The sequence below is a fragment of the Numenius arquata genome, chromosome 6, assembly GCF_964106895.1.
Source record: "Numenius arquata chromosome 6, bNumArq3.hap1.1, whole genome shotgun sequence".
NCBI classification, from domain to species: domain Eukaryota; kingdom Metazoa; phylum Chordata; class Aves; order Charadriiformes; family Scolopacidae; genus Numenius; species Numenius arquata.
Window position 1 is genome coordinate 27,696,628 of NC_133581.1, and position 23,262 is coordinate 27,719,889.

The 23,262-nt window shown below is 37.1% G+C and overlaps 1 protein-coding gene across 1 annotated transcript in view; it reads right to left on the reverse strand.

Moving 5' to 3' along the window:
* ANO3 (anoctamin 3) overlaps positions 1-23,262 on the reverse strand; it is a 199,581-nt gene that overhangs the window by 87,933 nt on the left and 88,386 nt on the right. The gene's annotated exons all lie outside the window — the stretch shown is intronic.

The window sequence follows — 23,262 nt, forward strand, 5'->3', positions numbered from 1 at the left end:
AATGTTTAAAATATTTAAAGTTCAAAGAGGAATAAAGAGTTGGGAACAAAATCCAGGAATTTTTCACCTACCCTTTCATCAACATCCCACAATACAAATTCACAATATTCTAAATCTGATGTTTATCAAAAAGTCAGATTTTTCTGAGAAGAAAAGATGTTTTTATTCCTCTGTTTATCCATTGCTGACCTTCAGACTCTGTTAACTATTTCTTATTACTACACTACCACACAATACGATTTCTCTATTAATATACTGAAAAGGAACAAAAAACCCATAAAACTGGCTGCATGTAGTTTTTCTTCACTGAAATAAAAAACTGTGACTGTGGAAAAATGACTTAGTAGTTATAATACTGAACCTGTTTTATAGCATCCTTGCTAAAATGTAGTCTGAGATTTTAAACAATTAAATCAGCTGACTTTGTGCTACACTGCTTAACAATAATTCAGTTTTCAAAGTAGCACGTACTACTTCAGCACATTTTGTTTGTACGACTGGCTGTCTCTATTCTGAGTGTGATAATGATTTACAACCAGAAATACGCAACTACCCTTTCAAGATGATAATGTTATCAGTGTTCATCCCATTTAACTCCCATTTTCTATTTCTTCCCAAAATCTCAGGAATTTGTCAGACAACTGAAATCTGAACCCATCAATGTTTGCAAAAACAGGGCCACATACAGCTATCATTATCCATAAATATGTTCATTATTCCTCTTTAGTAATTACAATTAGATATATTAGATATAGTTTTTCTAAATGTTCAGGTTTGACAGATAGTAAGTATTTAATAATGATTATAGAATGACAATATGAATTTACGACTGTAGCTCTGCAGTAAGTATGCCTCAAAGTGTCTGACAGTATTCGGCACAAAGGATGGCTTATAGGCACTATGAAAACTTAAAATTATTCCTGAAAGGCTCTCATACACTATAAGGTATGACTTTATTAAAAAAAAAAAAAAAAAAAAAGCAGCTAAAATAAAGATGCTAAGGGCATTCCATTCTGTAAAATATTTACACTTTCCTTTCAAAGCTACAAAATTAATTTCCCCTTCGCCATTACTTTATTATACTAATGCTCTTAATCCTTTTACCTGTTGGGTGACCTTTATGAAAAAACACTGTACAAGCACATGGTGGGAAAACCCCCCACATTTCTAAGTCAGTCAGAACAAAACAGTTGTGCCAATGATTTGGAAAAAGCCCAACTCTTACACTTGTTTCTGAGATAGAAGGAAATTAAGTAGCTTTCCTAAGTTTAAAAGGAAGAGAAACTCATTATTATACATCTTCTGACTCAATCTGGGGCCCCGATGCACGCTATCCTTGTAAAAACTGAGTAATTCAACACTGAGCAAAACCCAAGTCCGTAAAAGAGCTGATATACTGTATTCAGCTCCATGACGGACAGGGCTTGTTTCTCTTGCTTTTGCTTACAGTCACACTGTACCCCAGCAAGTGGCAGGTCAGGCAGAAGATGCTGGAGCACGGGGCCATCCCAGGAGCTGGGTAACTAATGGAGCGTGCCTGAAAGCTGGGGAGAAAGAGACCCACTCGCGAAGGACAGGAGGCAGCTGGGCAAGTCAATCTTTGCCCCGGGGCAACTGATTGTCACAACTTAAAAATACAATTTAAAAAAAAAGGCCAATATATTTGCACTTATTTTCCAAGGTCTCATACTGCCCTCACTAATTCAGTACCTAGTTGCATGATTCATTGGGATTCTTAATTTTGCACCAAGCTTTAAATTGTTTACAAAATTAGAAATACATTTTCAAAGACAAATGCATTGTTTGTTGGGTGTCCAGCTAAGCACCACACAGCTGCTTGCTGACCTCCCCGCAGTGGGATGGGGAGAGAGAATGGGAAGAGCAAGAGTGAGAAAACTCACCAATTGAGGTAAAGATAGTTTAATAAGTGAAGGAAATAAGGAAAATGAAACAAACCAAAACAATGATGCAGTGGCAATCACTCACTCACAGGATGATATGAAAAAAACTAACTCCATCCCAGCCAGACCCAGTAGATGTATTCAGAAGTTAATGCCAGAAATTTTTGCTACTCTCTTGTTCAAATGCCTCACGTTGTTCCATCAAGAACAATATGTGACCTCTGAGAGACTGCTGCCCTTCCTGTCCAAGTGAACTAGGTGGAAACACACCACAGAAGGAAAAAAAAAAACATAGTCCCCAAATTATCTGGGAAATCGTTATGAATAAGGATATTCACATAAATGAAGATTACAAATATCCATTAATATTCACCTCTAGCAAAAATATAAGGCAGAGGAAAAAAAAAAAAAACCAACACAAAATAACTACGGTTTCAATGCCAAGGAAAATTGACTACATGAGGTTTGATATGAAGAGTGCAAAAGCCTCCTGTCTGTACAGGATCAGAAGATCTTCTGTGATTGCTGTACACAGTGTCAAAGATCCTCAGAAGATTAGTGTAGAGAGTCTGTTTTACCACGCTATTTCTCTGCTTGACAGCACAATTTACTCTGCAGCATGTTCTTATAAATCTTAGACTCTTAGTGATGTATATTACCTCTCTCTGTGCTAGAAAGAAAGAAGTAATCTAAACATTTCTGCTGCTTGGAGTGCCATGAAATTCCAAGGAATTTTCCCCATCAAAATCTGTGCCACTCGAGGAAGGACATCACACTCAGCAAGTCTCTTATCTGAATCTCAACATGTGAGTCTGCAAAGAAGGTACTTTGATTGGTAGGATACTCTCCACACTTAAGTATAATAGCTAAGGTTTAAAAGGGTCTTTCATTGAAAAACTTTAGGGAGCTCACAGAACACGTTTGCTTCACCACAAATGTTGCTCCGTCAAAAAATGCAGAACTTCATTAGTCCACTGAGGACAGTTCTTTCAGATCTGCAGCACAGCATACCTGCTCTTGGTCCGACAGATTATTAATTTAATAGGAGGTTAAAGCAGATAGAGGTAAGCTTCTGCTGCCTCAGAAGGTGCCACAGGTCTTTAAATATGCGCGAGCAGAAAGGACTCTGCTTCTTAATAATTCTGAAATGAACGCTCTGTGCCAGTGGAGCAGGTAATAGCACTGGGCTATAGCTCCAAGGATGCCGTGCTCAGAATAGAGAAATGCTACATAACGTGTCTGCTACGCTACTTGCAAGGTTTCATAGAATCATAGAATGGTTTGGGTTGGAAAGACCCTTAAAGATCATCGAGTTCCAACCCCCCTTCCATGGGCAGGGACATCTCCCACTAGACCAAGTTGCCCCATCCAGCCTGGTCTTTTTGATAAGTATTCTTTGCAGGTCTTCCTAAATGGACACACTTATTAGATCAAAATCTACAGTAGTTAGACATAGCAATGGGTAATATAGAATAATATATAAAAAGATGTATCTCGTAATTGTTCTGGATGGCTTTAACGATCAATTTCTTAAGCTGTGATATGCTGTCAGTAATTATGGCACCTAGCACATAATTATTACTGTTGCCAAAAAAGAATATTTCTTGCATGTATATTGGAGTCACTGTGTGTAGCAAGATGAATCACTTTATTACCAAAGAAATTTACAGTAATGCAAATAACACACACTGTCATTCAATTTTAACAACAATTTAAGTGATACATATAAAAAAGAGTATAATTCTTTTATGAAGCACTGCCTCAATTTAAAAGAAAATTACTCCCTTTTGCTCTCTCTCACTGTAAATTTCTCTGTGCGATTTCAAACAGATTCCTTAATACCATGCTCTTCTGCTTGGAGAGAGAGATTCACAGCAAAGTAACCTCAGAGCACGTTTGCTGCACATAACGCTAGGAGTGTGACCTACCTTCATGACTGAAATTTAACAGGTTAGTTTATTCTCTGCAAGTGTGTCAGAGTCCAGTTCTGTGATTGCTGGCATTTGCTGTTGCATGCCAACGCTTACCCAGCGCTGGCACACAAACAGCTTCTGGTTGACATCATCAAATGGGTCACTAAACTGATTTACTGAAATTATTGTTATTCCTTCCTCTCTTCTCCATAGGGGTGTTTTCTAGAACCTGCACCTATCCAACTAGGACTCTGCTAATCAGACCTGGCTTGTTCAGAGAAATTTGGATCTGCAATAAAAGACACGTATACACTTAGCAAAAAAAACCATACACTTGTTTTTCTATTCGAACTGCATTTATTGCTTCTTTCCCTACAAAATATTCCTCTTGCACTTAGCATGAGTATGGAAATAAGTATAGCACGAGTACAAAAATTTCTCACATTGGAGAAAAAGGTGGTTAAAGTTTATGGTTGAATCAGATCCTGCCTTTTATTTTAGCACTTCTGCCTTGGAAAGTGTTCTTTCCGAGGGGAAGCTGGGGATTCCTGTCATGTAGGCAAATCCCTACATGGCTCGAAGCCAGAATAGCCAGCTGTACTACGGCTTCTCATAGCTTCCTGGCAGAGCAGGCAGGAAAGATGGAGCTAGAGTATGATAAGCTTTTCTGATTGTTAAATCAGTATGCATAATTTAATGCATGCTCAACATTATGCCAATCCAGAAAGACTCTAAATGAAGCCAGCTCTCAGATGCCTCCAGGTTTTGGCGATTAGAAACAAAAGGGAAAATTCTCCTATGCCTCATTCTGTGAGATACAGATACAGACAATCATTTCTTTACTATTTAAGAGAAAAAAAATAATTCTATTTCACTTGCTCCTAATTTTAGATGAGGAAAGTTTGACAGCTAGTCCATGTGCATTGTTAACCCAACACTGGAAGCACCTTTAGCAAGGCTGGACCAGTGTGAATTTCACAAAGAAGGGTCAAGTAACTATTGTCCATTTAATCCAGCATAAACCTTAACATAAAACAGGAGTAGCTACTATATAAGTCAAATCAATAGCAGCAGCTTTATAGAGATATGCTGTATTATAATGCCTGCAAATCAATATCAATAACATGCAGGTCTTACCAACTCCTCATATCATCACAAGTTTGCTTGAGAAAAATACTTTCTTAACTGTAAACAAAACTTCTGTAAAGCATTTGGCTTCACATACCGTACATCACTAATTAAATTGAAATGTCATTCATAAAATGCATTAAACAGACTGAAGAACCTGATAAATCTCAAATGTTTCTGTCAACGGCATCATCATAACAATAATCTTTAATCACATAAAATGTGAAGAAAAGCTTTCAACGCTTTTCATGACATCTAAGTTTAATGTGAAAACTCATTTCTACAGTATCAAGTACAAAACAAAACAGCTCAATTTTGAGCAGCCTTTTGTTTTCAATACTCAATGGATGTAGCAGGTACTTACTGCTAAAGAATAAGCTTACTCTGATTAGCAGCTTACAAAAGAAAACTTAATGTAGGATAATTACTCTATTAAATCCCAAGAAACCTTAAGCAAAAGACACTGAATAATGAAGAAGCAATAAATTATTTCAGTAACAGCAAAAGTTTTCCTATCTATTTGTAATACCTCAACAGATACAAAGGGTATTCAGTTTCACATATTAGACTTGTATTTGAGAAAGTCAGGAATGAACCCATCCTTTCCTTTTTTATGTAAAAGGTGCAATCAAACTGGATAACCTCTGAATTCATTTTATATTCGTACAGGAAAAAAACAAAATGCATCAAGTATTCTTATTATATTTACAAACACACCTAAAAAGCCTCATCAAAACTGAAGAAAGCAAACCAGTCCTTTTCTTAAGAAAAAAACCCAACAAACAAGACACACACTAAACACGGGAGAAAAGAGCCTTCAAGGATGAACTCTATTTCTCATCAATAATATCAGTATATCATGAAAGCTTAAGAATCCCAATTTTCTAAAGGTATTTTTTCAAATCACCTTAAATGCCTTTTCCATTAGGAAGCAAACAGGTCAACACAGAATCACAGAATCATTTAAGTTGCAAAAGACCTTTAAGATCATTGAGTCCAACCATACATCATCGAGTCAAACATTATTCCTATTAAATGTTCCAAATGTAGCCACTTGGGTGAGTGTAACTGCTAGGCTTGCCAATAAATACACCCTGAATGACAGTAAGTCATTGTGATGGTATTTTTCAATTCCATCCCACTACCCAAATAACACTGATTTATGAAGATGTTTATGAAATAATATGCAGTTTAATGACACCATCAATCATGCCTTTGATGACTGCTTCCATTAAATACCATGATTTTACTTCACCCTTTTGCAGTTTTAAGTATTGTGAAAAGAGGAACACAAATAACTAAGTAAACTGTAAATTCCTATACTCATGCTAGCTTTTTTTTTTCTCAAGTTAGACACATAAGAAATAACTTTCAATACAGAAGCATAGCTAAAAGGAAGCTAGTTGGTGGGATTTTCTGAAAGTTCTCCAAGAAAACACACACAACAGGACTTAAAAAAAAAAATATAGTTAGTTCAATTAGTGATTATTTTAAAAAAAACACTGAATCCTGGTGTAACAGTTTTCAGAGACGGTGAGTTTTTCCCTATAGATCTTGTAAATAGTATCAACATCTTGTACAGCTTCAGTTTCTAATTTTTTATTTTATAATACTTTATCCATTAGATAAGAAATAGAAAGCTCTTACTTTACTTATTTAGAAAGCCATAGAATTTGATAACAGATCATCTTTTTAAAAAAAACCATAACATTTATTTTTCTGATGACCTATTTCAAAAGAACTACTGTGATATAGCGCTATAAGGAAGGCTTAATGGAACCCTATCAATATTTCAGCTTTTTCTCTTGACTTGACAATACAGCAGCACTCAACTTCCCAAAAGCACTGTAAGTACAGCAAACACAAAGGTTTAAAAGTCACGTAGGCCTTTTGGCTACAGGCCTTCCGTGGACAGTGATTTTCTTTTTCAAGTAGCTGCCCCTTGCAAAAATAAAAATCCCTTCCTGAGACACTGTTTCCCAGGAAAAGTCTCCAGCTTCTGTACTGAAATGCTTACTGTTGGCCAGCGCTTAATTTGGTACGAGATTCTGTCCTCTGCACGCTAGTGTAGTGATAATTTTACATATACTTCCAGGTCACTTCTAAAATATCAGCTAGGGTTAAAAATGATCCCTAGAGGACTCCACTGGAAAAGAAAACTCATGAATAGCTGTTTTACTATTTTTAAGTTTTATATTTGTGTTTGGGTTGGCATTTGATATCCCCATTACTACAGAACTCTCTTTACTCCCTAGTGACACCATCTTCACCTCAGCATTTTCCCTTTGTGCTAGAGAAGCAAACCAACAGTGCAACCAGAGAAAGAATGCAAAGACCTTTGAAGACATTCCTCCCATTTCAGTTATGTTTGCAAACAGGATTCTCCGATTCTGTAACTTTGATTGCAAACTCTTTTCAAATAGTCATGGCCTTATTTTTCTCATAACTATACCAAAAGCAGAGCAAATAAGCAATAAAAACCCCAAGCACAGACGTACTACAGTGCTTTCATGGAGAACGAGAAATTACATTTCCTCCATTATAAAGCTCTCGCACTCAGGACAGTGAAGCAAAGACCTATTTCTTTGTGGAAGCAGCAGGAAATTCAACTGCCAGAATTAAAGAATTGCTTGCAACCTGCACAAACCTCTCCTTCTAAATATAGGAGGTTGGCCTTGCTCCCACATGGCACCTACCAGGATAATTCCTGTAATGATCAGCTGAAAAGTTAAAATGAGGTCTACTCCTTTCAACAGCTTTACCTTGATAAAAATTACATAATTAACTCACAGAATGAGAGAAATAAAATTAAAAAAAAAAAGTATAAACATGTTTTCATTTGTGATTTGAAAATATAAATCTACAAAATACAGAAAAAGTTGTCCCCAATTTATTGGGCAAGATTTATTGGAAGAAGCCAATAAGATGCCAATATTTAAGGGTCGCTGTTTTAAAACATTAGAAATATATTTTGGGGCTTTTGGGGAAAATAAAGACATTTATCTCATGAAATCTCCAAGCAGTCTTGTCATACCTTATGCTCACAGAATTTGGCAAAAATGAAGGCTTCTATTACAAACAACCTCTTGTTGTCCCCAAAAGCTCCTACTTGAAGTCCTTTAGGCCTCTGTATGGTATGGATTGCCACATATACACATAAAAACTGTTAGTATTCCCACTTAAGTACAACCGCGTTACCTACTTCGGAATCAATATGATTCAGCCGTCTTCATTTTTCACATCCTCACCTTTTACTACTTCAGCCTATTTTCTTGATTATCTGATACAGGCCCCAAACCTATTCTTTATATCTGATCGAGAACTGCTTTAAGACTTCATTTTCTCATCTTGTCCACAAGGAAATTACTTTTAATGAAACAGATTTCAGTTTATGGATTTTGAAGAGTGTCAAAATGGAAAGGAAAAATGGATCTTTATTTTTTGTCTACAAAAACTGTATTCAAGTTAAATGCAAAATGTTGGGTTTAGTACCACATCAGTAAGGCAGGACTAATACCAAATTTAACATATTACAGAATACTGTTAATTTTGTACAAAACTTTGAGATGGGCTCATGATCACTATTACAAAGAAGCTTATACACTTTCCTGACATTACCCATGTTAGTGGGTTAGTTAAGCATTTTAAGGTCTCTGATTTGCAGACAATAGCCAATATATTTGATCTTTCCCAACAAATGTGGGAGAAATACAGTTTTAAAGTAAAGCACAATTCAGACAAGCAGAGTGCATATTTTTTTTTTGCCAAGGGAGTCTACTTGCACAGTTCAGAGAACTAAATACCTTTAAACAGTGATTTCATTCTAAAGCTTTACGCAATACCCTTTATAAATTTTCTCTCTGTGATTATCTGGTCGTACCTAATCGAACTTTAATTTTAACAGAATGACTTTGGTGCCTGACTAATCAATACTACTTGCATGCAAATAACGCTAAGTATTTTTGTGCTTAATTGAACACAGGATTTAAAAGGCTTCAGAAGGCTGCTGACTAGTCTGGAAGATCTCCAAAGTTGTTATAAATGTATCTGCCAGAAAATATAAGAAATTCAACAAAAATTCTATTTTCTCCCCCAAACCCAGTAACATAGTAAATCCCCTGGAAGGCTGTGTGTCCTCCTCAAAGTAGCCTATTCCCCCGGCCTCATTCTTGGAATTCTTCAGAAAAATGCTTTCTCACAGCAGCCCCATGAGAGCAGGACTGGTACAACTGAGTTGATTTAGCAACTACATAATGAGGTTACGGAAGAGGAAGAAAGTGCATTGTTGCCTTTTAATAGAGCAAGATATGGCTTAAATGCACCAAGCATAAAATGAAGAGGTGTCAAGGGGTTTGAGACAGGTTGTAATATTCATGTGCTAGCCAAACAGAATAGCAAACAACCGGAGTGAACAGCTCAAGAAGGCATAAAACTCAAGATGTTAGTACTTCTCTCACTTGCTTATCCAAGTGGCTCCATTCCCTTTTTGCTTTAGGAGATGAAAGGTCTGAGAGCAACCAGCTCCTTTATGAGCAAGATGAATTGTGAAATGTCTTTATTCACCTTCTGTCTTCTGTTACAGTTGGTCAGATTAGAAGTCCACAAGTTGGAAGTACGGTCCTATGACCTAATTCAGATTATAACTGATGCAACAATAAAGGTGTTCATGTAAAACAAATGGCATATTACCAAGCTATGTTATTTTGTGTACTTAAATAAAAAAATCAATAGGAATATGATTACAAAGCTCCGGTTTTGCTCAGTGACCGTGACCTAACACTCAGCTTTCTGCATATATCTTTGCAGAGCAATATAGAAAACCTGTATGAGATTTGCCTTTGGTAAAAAGGATAACGGGTTGTGCAGAGCAAATCAGAGTTAAAAAGAGCTGCTCAGTCAGTAGAACATTAATAACCCAATATTCCTCAGACTTTGGTGCAAATCTATCTGGCATTTAGTTCTGTAAGAGACTTGGGCAACAGGAAAAAAAAAAAAAAATCAACCTGCAGATTACTTCAATTTGTATTTCAGTTCCAGAAACTGATCCAAAATTAGGAATGGCTGATTAACTACGCCTATATCAGGTGCACAGTGCTGCTTCAGGTCTTGCCCTGAACATTGGTCAGGCATTTGCCAACATAAAAAAAAGTCATTGCTTATTTTGGTTATTGTATCTTCAGTCATAAGCAATACTGCTCTATATATTTTCAGTCAGATGTGGAAAAACTGCTCCCTGTCCCAAGATTTCATTTACAGAGACAGACTTGGTTGCGGTTTATAACAAACACCAAGCCCTCAGTCCTACGATTCCAATTCAAAGGAAACCTGCAAGTAGGTTGATTATACTCAGTTGAAAAGCTGATGCCTGCACAACTTCAGTTGAGAACTGCAGTTAGGCAGAAGGAACTCAGGACAACAACTTGACCTAGGCTTGCAGTATTTCCATGGGAAAAGAGGTGCAAAGAAACTGAATAAAAAACTGAATTCATGCCAGAAGAGAATTGTTTTGGGATAATATTCTGCTATAGATCATAGCGGAATATATTAGAGAATAACCAGAAAACTAGTATTCTCAGAGAACAACTCAAATATTTTTTGAGAAGGATTAGTACATACTTGGCAGATGGACTGGTGCAATGAAAGAGATGGTGGAAAAATACAAATATTATAAACTTTGAAAATAAATGAGCACAAAAGAATAAATCAAGTTTAACATTTTTTTGGTGCCAAATAAAAAAAAAAAAAAAAGCACTCTGTGAAGATTTTCACATTTTTAAAAAATGTTAAGATGAAGAGAGATCAAATCAGACAGTAATTGACAGTTTTGCATGGATGGATGATATAGCAGAAGTTAAAAGCATTGTACTTTGCTAAACATGAACTTTTGTGTACCGCACAGAGGGGATGGTCCTTTTGCAGAAAGCGGAGTCCTGTAACAGGCTGAGCATGGTCGTGTTTCTTTTGGCCAAGCAGGTTACAGAACATGCAGGGCACAGGATAAAGCACTGCAGTGTAAAATAATCTATTTTTAAATGCAAGTATAAACACAGCCTGAATGGTTTCAAATAACAAAATATGTATAAACATTTACTGAAGGAAAGATGAAATTTGGTATAAGATATTACTTTATCATAATAGGTGTAATTAACGTGAAATAAAGCATTCTCACTTTTGTGGATGTAAGTTTCTCATTAAAGAGGCATGAAATGGTCCAATAAAAACATACAACCTAAAGAGCAGTATCAAAGTAAACAGGCTAAGATGAGATAGTCAGAAGAAAGCACCTAATAGCGTTAATACACTGTTTAGATTGAGGTAGTTTAAAAAATTACAAAAGGTTAACTTGAACAAAAGGTTAACAGCACAAAGAAGGACATAAGTTATTTTAAAAGATATTTAAACTGAAATCTGTTATTTGAACACTATACTAATACGATAAAGAGGGTTCACACATTTCCATTCTTGTATATCAATTACCCTGCCGCTTTTCTAAATCACCTTCTTTATAACTTGTATATTTTCTGGTCATTTGTCCAATAACAGGAAAAAGATCAGGAACTCCTCTTCCACCTTTACATTGATTTGTGATTTATGCTGTGTAGGCAAATGAAAGGGTCTATGTGTTTTTTTCTAATAACTGTTATAACTAGTTATGTAGTTAATAACTAGTTATCGGGGTGAAATTGCTGTACCGAATCCATCTCTCCTCACATGTCCAGGGACCTGGCCACCATGGTGGGAACCCTGCAAAGAGCTCAGCCATGTGATTCGATTTAAGCACACCACTACTCAGTTATAAACAATTTCAAATTGTAGGAAGTAAACAAGCATGTGCTTCGCTGCACAACCATGTGTGTAGCTATGGTGCAAGTGCTTTTCTTAGTCAAGACTTTAGGGTCAGAACCTAGTTACATAAACCGAAAGATGCTCACCAACATTATCAGCAGGCAACAAAATGCAACCAGGTTTTAAATGCAATACTCATACACTGAAAATAAGATGGGATATTCTTTGCTGAGCAGGACTTTACAGGTCCCTCCAAGAAACCTAAGCTGTACTGTAACAGCAAGTGGAACTTGGAGGTCATGAAATCACCGTTTCCTGAGACGGTGCTTGATCATCCCACACCACTTGCGTGTCTGCCCTGTCTTGCAGAAAGCGCCGACAGGTCTGGGCGAGAGCTGCGCTACTGAACACCGCAGAAGGGAGAATGTCACCTCTAATATAGACCTTCTCATCCTCCTTGCATTGTTACGTACTGGTTCCTCTCATAGTTTGCAGTAAATAGCAGCAACGGTACATACATTTTTGCAAAATATTCCAACACTAGAGATAAATTACAAAATACATTAATATAAAATATATCGGTGCCTAAAAACGCCTATAGTTTAACAACCAATAATTTCCATTTTTAGGTTTCATAAAATTTTGTCTAACTCCATCCATTTTGACAGAAGGCATGTGCCCCTGGCTTTTTTTTTTTTAATTTTTGCCAGTTTCAGTTAAAAAGAAAAAAAAGTGCTTTAGCTGTTTCAAAAACATTGGAAAAAAATACATTTGCTAATGCTAAAAGGAATTCTGACATTTTCACTGAATAGCTATCTTGCCTACGTGTTTTAGAATGGGATATATGAATTTGCAAAAAGCCTTGCTTTTTAAATGCGCAGAAAAAAATACACCCACGTTTGGTCAAAGTATAAACTCCAAAAAATCTCTAGTACGTGTTAGGTAATTTGTTCCCAAGCCATGTGCTTCATCCACTTCACCCTCTACATTTGTCAACTTGCACACTACTAATTCAGGCGTGCTGTAGCCCTTTTGTCCAGCTTTCCTGACACACATGCTGGGAAACTCCGTAATAAGATGCTGAAAGCTGCTGGCACCCAGGAAGAATTAGGGGGAGGGTATGAGTGCAGTCATATGAAACAGACTGAAAAAGAAACCCTGGTTAAAATGCCCTCGAAATAACACAAACACTGCAAATACAAACACCGGTCACAGAGTATAATTCTCTGACAGAAGGCTCCCTTATGTTAATTATTTTTCATAACCTCTTCAGATGGCAAGGATCTATAGCTGGCTGGTTGTGTAGCGCTGACTACAAGGAACACAGAAAGACAAGCAGACACCAGTACCTATCTCCCAGGGACAAATCTGATTACGCTACCCCTATTTCTTTCTAAAATAAGAGTACCAGGCCTCACGGGTGGAGAGAAGCATATAGTATATCCTCTGCCTTGATTTAGTAAGGCTTTTGATTATATTTTATATGAAATCCTCATTGCGGAGGCTATGCAAAATTGTCATAGCATGAATTCAAAAGGAGCTAGCAAACTACTACTCTGAACAAAGGTTTAAAAAATAGCCTTTTTTTCATTAAAAATTATGACACAATAAATATATTGAAATATTTGGTATTTCACTTTAGAAAGGAAAAATGTATCACTTAGTCTACAAAGGAGCACAGGGGATGGAATTGGAGTTAGTATACATCCGATGAAGAGGCACTGAACAAACCGGGGTTGCTTAGTCAAGAGAAGAATGAAGAAAGACGTAGTAATAGTCCTCAAATACGTAAGCAATCACATATTTGAGAGGGAAGCCAATAGTTCTCCCTCTCTGCAGTAGTCAGGGAAAAGAGCAGTGAGCTCTAGTCGCAAGAAAATGACATGAGTTTGGTTGCAAAAACCAACTTAAACTAGGAAAAACTTCTTAACAGGCAGCATTAGCTAGGCCTAAAAAAGAGTGTATAATAACTTTTTTTTTTAAAAAACTCCATTTTTTCTTGTTTAGAAAGGGTTAAAAAAATATCTGTCAGAAATAACATAGTAATCCTAACTTGTGGATGAGGAACAGCCTTTCAGCCCTCTGCTATGATAGCCATGCTCAGGGGATGCTGCAGTTCTGTTAAGAGGCTTGATGCTCTTCTGCTTAGGTGTGCTGGCAGTGGCTCAGACTTCAGCATCCTCCAGGAGTGTTTCCATCCAGCTCCTCTGAGTCTGCAGGTTCTTCTGCAGCCAACCACAAGAGAGCTGATTAAATGCAATAGGATGTAAAATACGATATCTGCAATTAAAGCTGGAGAAGCCATTTATGTTCTGGCTTTTCTGAACTGATTAGCGCTGCACAGTCTCCAAAAAAAATAACAGTAATGGCATATGAAAGGAATTCCAGTAATAATGGAATAAATAAGAGTTAACACAGCATTATATTAACTACAATATGAAAAATACCAGCCATTTATGATTTATGTTCTCAATAATTTCCCTATTAACTTTTCTAATTTCTTAAAAACTGTTTCTGAGTTAAGTCAACAAACTCCTTGGATTCAGTTCAACACACTGAGATCCCATCTTCTACTTTCCCTTTACCTTGCACGTTAAGCTAAAATCAGGTTATTATTTTTAAGTTGCCTTCAACAGATGACTCGGAAAAGTTCTTCTCCAGTCTCTGGTACTCAAAACTACAAAAAAAATACATTAGTCAATGTGATTTGAAGAAATACAAAAGACTGGAGAAACCAGAGGAACCCATCCCTGCAGACATGCTCACATGGTGCTTTTAAGGGTTTGATACAAGCAAAGTCATTCCTGCAGATGGCCTAGTTTTTACAATAGTTCCATTAGGATTCACATCCTCGCAGGCTTTATCTCGGCAACAAAAACTGTGCTAGAGGCTTTAACTCTTTCAGAAGGAAGCTTTGGACAAACCTCTCAGAAGAACTTTAAGACATGACAGAAATTAAGTGTCTGGAGGGGTTTGTTCTTTCTTCACTTTCCTGTGTGCTTCCACAGCTGAGGATCAGCCAGTTTTCCTGTCTGCTTAACTTACTAGTTCCCTTCTACTTTCAAAGAAGACAAATGAGTTTGCTGCTAAACTCTGTGATAAGCTAATCCATAATCACCCAAAATTTCGTACTACATTTCACATGAGGATTTAATGGCTCAACATGTGAAGCAATCAAATAATCGCTGGATTTAAGAACCCCTAAGTACTTATCTACAAAAGTGACACTAATGGCTTCAAAGCTCTTTGTGCAGACTTTTAATATGTATTTATATGGTCATATGCATTTCAAAATGTGTCTAAATACTGCTATGATAAGGAACACATAATAAAAGTAGACAAAATGTATATAAAGCTGAGACCAGGAATCACCATGATTTATTTGGTGGTGGAAGAAAAACTTCTCAAGCGTATGAAGAGTAAACTCAATTAAAGGAAATCAATTCAAATCTGGTGGAGGAGAACAAAAGCAGTGAATCATATTGAAATCACTCTTAATGTTTTAAACGAACACAGAAGCTGACATTATATTACCCATTACTTATGTGCAGATATGTGAAGATAAGGGTTCAAGATCAGAAAAACTACTTTTCTTGGCATGTCTGCCAATGGCTTGATAGACAGTCTCTGGTGAATGAAGACATACTATGGACCTCCTGTATTACAAACTGATTCAAAGTCTGCACACACTAAGAAGTATTTACAAGGGAAAAATAAAGGTCACCATGAATTTAATTGTGTGCTCAGTGAAGTAAGGATTAAATCTTCACTCATCCTATATTGTTCTTCTCTGGGTATAGGAAGGCTTAGCTCATTGTTTGAAAACCAGCTACAAATACTGTGCAATACTACAATCCTACTCCCACATTCATATAATATGTCTTTTTGGTTGTTTAAGGCACATATACTTAAAGCTGTCAATTTTGCCTTCAGAAATTATGATTAAGGTTATCTTAACAGACGATGTTTGAATTTAGTTCTGATTGGAATTAGTAATCTTCAAGCTTAGATACTCAATAAGTGATTTACCATAAGATAATTCAAAATCTAAGTGCCATGCAGGAGGAAGGAAATCTCCGATGTCCTTTATAAAATATTTAGAGGTAAAACCTGTTAAAGATGACTACAGCACACACTTAGCAACATGGTTCACATTTTGGAAAAAAAAAAAAACAATCAACCAGAAACAAAACAGAGAAAACTGCTTGGGTTTTTTTTGTTCTTCCATCTCCCCACAATTGTTATTGCTTGTGCTGTCCTTTTAAATTGCATTAAAAGCTAAACCAGCAATTTTAGAAATGGGTGATTATTGGTACGTGTAACGCTTAATTCACACACTGCACTGAGAAGATCAAATAGTTTAATACGTTAAGTCTGCCTTTCCAAACTGAAACGAAACCAGTTGCATCACTTTCCAAAGTCTCTATTCCCACCTTTCTGCCCTGCCCCTCTGCTGCTGGCTCCTTACCCCACTGCTGAGACTGAAGCACGGCAGCACTAAACCAGTTCACTACAAAACCTGATTTTGCTGCCCCAATGAAACCCCTTGGCTGTGCAATGAAGCAGCCATAGCAAAGCAAATATGCTCCTGTTTTTGTCTCTCCTGAGATTTTAACCTCCAGCACTTACTTTTACCCTCCCAAAGCAAGACTGTCCATAAGGCATCACCCCGAGACACGTTCCTGTTCCCTTTGACCGTGAATCAGTTGACAGCACAGACCATGGCAATAAATGTCTTCTGAAAAATACTTATGTGTGCGCAAAATTTATGTGTCCATTTAAGCATGACTTCTACAGTATCAGAGCTTTCAATGTGGTGAAAAGAGAGAAATATTGAGGCCTATAGTGCTAAAGATAATGTTGGAATGTAGCACTTAAAAAGCCCCAACCAAACAAAAGTGTTGTCACACAGAGGCAAGCCATTGCAGCAAAATCTGAGTAGACAGAAAACCAAGATCTCTTATTAGAAATTGGTTGCGTTTTTCTGGACCACTTAGACTACTCAATCAATATTGTGGACCATCAAGACAGATTCCGAATAATGTTTTACAAAACAAAAGAATATTTACAGGCTCCACAAAGTGATGAGCTTTCACAGTTTGAGTTCTGCTCATTTTCTGAGAATTTCTGCAAGTCAAAAGTGAAGTGCCAGATCCTGGTTCTGTTTGCAATCCGGTACCGCTGTCACTCTGCTCAAATGCACGCTGAAGGCACAAGAGTGTTAATACATGAGTGTGCAGTCAGGAAAGGACTAGGAAAAGGAATTAAAAATCTGAAGAAGTCTCAGCAAACAACTGTCTTCAGATATTAGCACAAGAGTAAATATGACATTATAATGAGGTGTTCATCAGAAGAAAACACAATCACAAGTGAAACCAACGCAGAGTTGTTTAAGCAAACATTTCTTACTGTTCAATGAGTTCTGGCATCATTATTTTTGTTTTATCGCTGCTGAGGTGAAAGGAGGAGGAAGAAAAGGCCCAGAGGAATATTAGGAAGGGAGAAGCGCCCAGGTTAAATGTGAAAGGCTGGATACATCCTTTTATCCCATTTACTCTTGGACATCTCCATTTCCACATGGAAAGGAAATGTATTCTGGATGGCTTTTAAAATCAATTATGCATGCATTTTTCAAGTTCTCTTGTTTGGAAGGCAGGCCAGTGCCCCTGCTTTTGAGAAAGACAACAGGAGCTGGTGCTTGGAGCTCTGCCAGTCTATCTTTGAAGTCTGTTCTTACTCTTGTAAACGTTAATATCACCCCTGAGGAGACTTTTCCTTTACTCTGACTTATAGCTGCTGTTATTCAACTCATTCTCCTCTCGCATTTTCCTATCACTTAGAGTGAAGCAGTTCTGTTCAGATTCCTTAGTACCTGTACAAATGATTTCACTTACCTTCCTATATAACTCTTCTGTGTGCTGAGATTTAAAGCAGTGATGGACTGCTGCCCGACATCTGGGAAGGAATGCTTTGTATGCTAAGCACACTTCTGAGTAAAGTAACATACATCTGTTTTCAGATGTGGCATTAGGCAGTGCTCAGAACTAAATCATTGACAGTTCCTACTTTGCTGGTATGCTGGTTTTGCAAGAAATTGGATGAAATATGTCATGGATGGGATGTTTAATGAGGTATTATAAATGATTCCTATTAATATTATCTGGTTAGAGGATACAATACTTCTTCCACATTTCATTAAACATCATTTAGATTGGCATGAGAATTTTAAAAGAAATGTATTTTCATGACTGCAACCTGCATTTGGCATCTTATACACCACATACATATTGCTCTCCTTGCGTTTTCAACCTAGGATAAGTCTCAGCCATCTTTTAAATTTGTTTTAAAAAGGTCCCCTTAAACCAGTCAGAAAGCCCTTTGTACTGTATTGTGGGGTGGGAGGGGAAACCAATAAAAAACATTGTTGACACTATCCATCTTTTGAAAGCCATTTATGACACTGACTAGATAACTTGGATCAGTAAGTCAGGAGACCAGAGTACCGGCCAACCAGAGGTCCTTTCCAACCATGATGATTCTGTGATTCTGTGACACTCCTGAGCTCTGCATCAGGCACGGTGGTGAATTTGCTGGGCACGTCGCAAGGAATACAAAGAGGCAGACAGCTTCGGCATCCGGACAAGGTCCCAACACCTATAAGAAACCCACTGCAAGCAAGAACTTACTACTTTTGTTCATGGTTTTGAATTCTACAGATTTTCTGTTATCATTGCAAATGTTCCATCTAACATAATACTCTGATAATGGCCCATGTGAAGATCCCTGTCTGGGTATACGCGCCAAGAAGGAAGGAAAAGCTGAAGAACTGCAGCGGTGACTTTAAAATACTATGAGGCACTGGAGAAATATAGAAGCTTGCTCATATGTTTCCAAGGAACAGCCACACTCTGTCACATCCAGCGCACAGAAAATAGCCATGATCCCTGCAGCAGCTTTATCATAGCATCTCTCGTTTTGAAATTCATTCTCTGCATGCAGGGATCTGTGATAACCATCCAGACCATAAAATAATAAACCTAGAGACAAACAGAGCACCACACAGCACCCTTCTCTGAGCCAGCAACTAACACCCACAATACAGCCCTCAGCATGACAGGGTCATTACAGTAAGACCAGAGGGACACCAGACTACTAATGTTATTTTTTAATAGACTATTAACTATTATTATTATTAACTATTATTATTATTATTATTAACTATTATTAAGTCAAAAGACTATTTGGACACTGGATTGCTGATATTTATGTAGCATTGGCATTCCTGAAGGCTAAAAATCATTAATAGTTTTACAAATCCTGGAAAAAAGCTATCATCTTTGGCATTGCAGGAAGATAATTAAGTTTCTTACGTTAAGTGCAATGCTTACCTTGATTGCTGCAGTCAGAAGAAAAATTTCTTCTAAATTCTAGGTACACGTTCACTAAGCAATTTTATTTCATTTACTTAAGACTTTCCTGTGGTCTTTATTAGTATCAGTTTTATATTTTGAAAAGTTTTCAGTAAAAACTGAAAAATAATTCAAAACAAAATGAAGCCTGCCATAGAAATATACTGAAATATACACATTGCATTATTTTTTACTTTAAGGTCCTGTGAAGTTGCATTAAGATGGGGCAAACTATAAATGAATGATACATCAAAATAGCTGTCAACACACTTAAAATAACCATCTTCCGTTCTGTAAAACTCCGGTAGAAAAGAAAACAATGTTACTTCAAAGGAATGCAGAGCAGGTGCATGCAGAGGGCACTGAGAAAGGCAATGGCACTTGGAACGTAAGACTCAAGTATCTCTGTGCAGAGACCAACCCAGAAAAGCTATTAGCCAGGGAGGTGATTAGTATGCCTGGCTTTTCCCGCTATGAAGGTACCATATTAAAAGACTTGAAATCACATAGTCTAAGCCACTATACTGCGCAGGTTCCTGAATTTTACTCCATTAGGTTAGGTCAAGCCCCAAAGGCATCCATTCTCAAAAAGCTTCGTAAACATGCCACCAAGCCAAAGCAGACCATGTCACAGTTGGCACTTGTGGCACCATCCATCACAAGTGCTTCAGTAAGTAGGGTGTTTCCAAGTATGCTGGCCAAAAATTCATTTTCCATAATACAAGGGGAAGTGGGTGGGGATTTTTCCCAATGCAAATCAGGACTATGATACACCATGCAGGCACAGACAGACCTCTACTGCAAAAACTAATACCTTCTTTTGGTAGCATAACGCATACCCCAAAACGTGAAGCACTGCTTCATTCAAAATACAAAAATATTTACTGTTTTGACTTTCATTGTTTAGCTTTTCATGATCTCAATCTGTAACAAAAAAGGGCTCTTTCCCTTATAGCAGCATTTTGTTCACTTTATTTCATTTGTAATAGATTTTTTTAATGCTGTCTTGTTGCCTTTAAACCCTATTGACCACTGGTATTACATTAGCTGCCTTATTGGCCATTTGCATTTTACACTGGTATCTTATTTTCATTGCTCTTCACTACCCTTTTTATTGTAGTTATGTGGGTTTCAGTGCTGTTCCCACGGTTCTCTTTTACTCTGATGGAGTTTTCGTCCAGAGTAATTTGCTTTACATTACTGGAATTGTGACTTTATCCACAACCAGCAGGATGACCTCAAACAATTCCAATTTTTATTTATACTCCCCAATATAAATTTAGCTGAGTAAGTCAGCAGATAACTTCAAGCTTTCAATGGCTCATTTTACAAGGTTTTAATAGCTTGCTGATGCTACCCTCCGTTTGCACAAAATCACTGTCTTTAACATCTAGGTGAATGATAATATTACAGATATTTTTCAGCTCTCAAGAGGAGGCCCAAAATTATATTTATCTATTACTGGTTAAGAAATAATATTTATTTTAAAGTCCGATTTCTACTATAAGATGTGACCAGGAAGGGACTAACTGTCTGTATAATATTCCAGTTACTTGTCATATTTTTCTTCCCATATTAGCAGGAATAATTTTTAGGTCCTTTCCTACCTGCTTCTAGCATTTTTCCTGCCTGCATCTAGCAGATAGGATACAAGCAAAACTGTTATTAATGATTTCTTGAGATGTGCAATCAGTGATCCATTTAAGTATTTAGAAGTTTAATTTCTAAACATTTCAGATCCTCTGGTTCTGAATCATCTATCTCGAGATTGCATACGGTGTCAAAGATACCATTCATCCATTTACATTATTATAAAAGCAACAATTTTGCTTCAGTAACTTATTGAGTTATTTCTATTAGTATCCAGTTTTTCTGACTGAAAAAAATAAAATGTGCACCAAACAGACTGAGTTGCAACACCTGGTCACGTGCATAATTAGCACCGATTCCCCAGAAGGACATCCATCAGATCACAGCATGTATGCGCTGGCAGGTGGCTGAAACTACTACCACGTGTGCAGCACCTACACCGGAGATAAATAATCAAGTTGAGTCTTGAGAGAATTCAATCCAACTTGCTTATTTTGTTTATTTAAGAGCTCTGTATATTGGCAGATTGTTTTTCAGCCGCTATGGTGATATTTTTTCTCTGTCGCAGGGTTATCTGAAATGCTTAGGTTATATTTCTGGGTCTTAAAAAGTTTTTGAGGAGAAAGTACATGTAATATACTGCTTCTTTAAAAATGCTGCCTGTAAGGTTAGTATGAAGGATCTGAAGCCCTAAGAAGACCTTAACATCTGGCATTACTAATAGTTAATTGGTGTAGCTATCTCATGAAAACATTTATTTCTCCTAATCAATGTCTGTAATTAAAAAAGACATCTTTTTCATAGTCACCTTGTTACTAAAAACACAGTACACAAGAATAATGTTAGAAAAGCTTACTGCGCGGACAAGTTCTCCTAAGGAGCCTCAGCCAGACAAGACTTCCATTCTCCTGAACCAAAGATGACGGTGTCCTCCATTCAGTAGGGGCAACGCTACTCTTGTTCTGTGTGAACTGCTTTGGAAAAGCAAGGAACAGAAATTCCTGCTAAATGCAACTAAATGCACTATAGTCGCATTCCCTGGGATAGACTGTAACTCCATCTGGACCAAGACCAAGATCTAGATTGTTCTAAACCTTTACAGGATGGAGCAAGCTCAGAAGCCTTTCTATGACCATGATTTTTTTAACATGCTTGTTCAATAGTTTTACTTTTCACTGTGAAAATCTAGCTTAACTCCCAAGCTTTTAAAAACGCAAGCTTTGTAACTGACATATTTGTTGCATAAAGTCAACATTGGCGACAGAATCAAACCCGAGCATCACATAACACTATTTGGAAACAGAGCTGCACACATTTCTCTCCTAAACGCTTTGGATACGACGCAGAAATGGGTGACTTCACGTCTGAGGTCACAGACAAAGACACAAAAGTTGACCAAGAGGCAGACAGTGAGTTGATAAGATACTCAGAATCATCAATGAGTTGTGACACCCAGAAGAACCGAAGATTTTCCTTAACCCCAGCTGCCAGTTTGCCCCTATGAAAGTGAAATTCAGTTTTCGTACTCACGCATTGGTTTGCACGTGCTTAAAGAAACCGAGATGTGATTTTGTTGCTCACAGGCCATATATCAACTGCCAACACATGACGAATATGGGTTTCGTCACTGTGCAGTTATTGTGTGCCTAAGAATTTGTCTGTGGATCACTACAACTGGTGAGACTGGAGAACCGAGTGATTTTTTTCTTTACCAGCTTCGCTGTAGCTCCCTGTTAGCTTTCAGGGACTGATGAGATTTAGCATGTGACAAAGGCTGCTTAGAGCAAGATACAATGAAAAGGCTGTTAATTAGATGGCTTTCTTTAGCCTCTTTCAACAACCTTTGTACCAAACCCAAGTCAGCTACCTGAACATTAGGCCCACGTAGACAGCGCAATGTGCCCTGAGCCATGCTGTGGAGGTGTACAGAACTATTTTAAAAATCTGTAATTTTATAATTCTCCTAAATTACAGGGGAAAAGTTGAGATCATTATTAAAGCACTTAAAAACTCTAAAGGTTAAATATGTGAAAAAAACGCTTACCAGTGCTCTTTCAAAGCCTATGATTTAAAGAGAAAATGACATCCTTTCAACAAATACAATTAAGCAAAATGTACAGAACTATGCAGCTCTTCTATATTCATCTTTGCACCTGATTTAGATTTCAATATTACTGTAAGATACTTTTTTCTTTTCATGAATAATGTCTTTTAACAGACCAAGAATAATGTCTTTTATTAATGTTTAACTTTATGAAATTACAGAATTGCTCACATAGAATATAATTTTTATTTCTCTTTTTCAAACCCAAATGTGGGGTTTTTTTTTTTTTGTAACTTGGAGGTACAAATACCATGAAATTAATCAGAGATTTATTCTTCAGTTAGATTGTATGATCTCACAATAATCAGTATCACAGATTGTATTTAATTGTCTTATTAATACAGAATCATACACCAACTGGGGACCAGGAAAGCACTTCAAATTTTGTCTCAACGTATTTTGAGAGTTCTGTGTTTTTAGCATCCTACAAA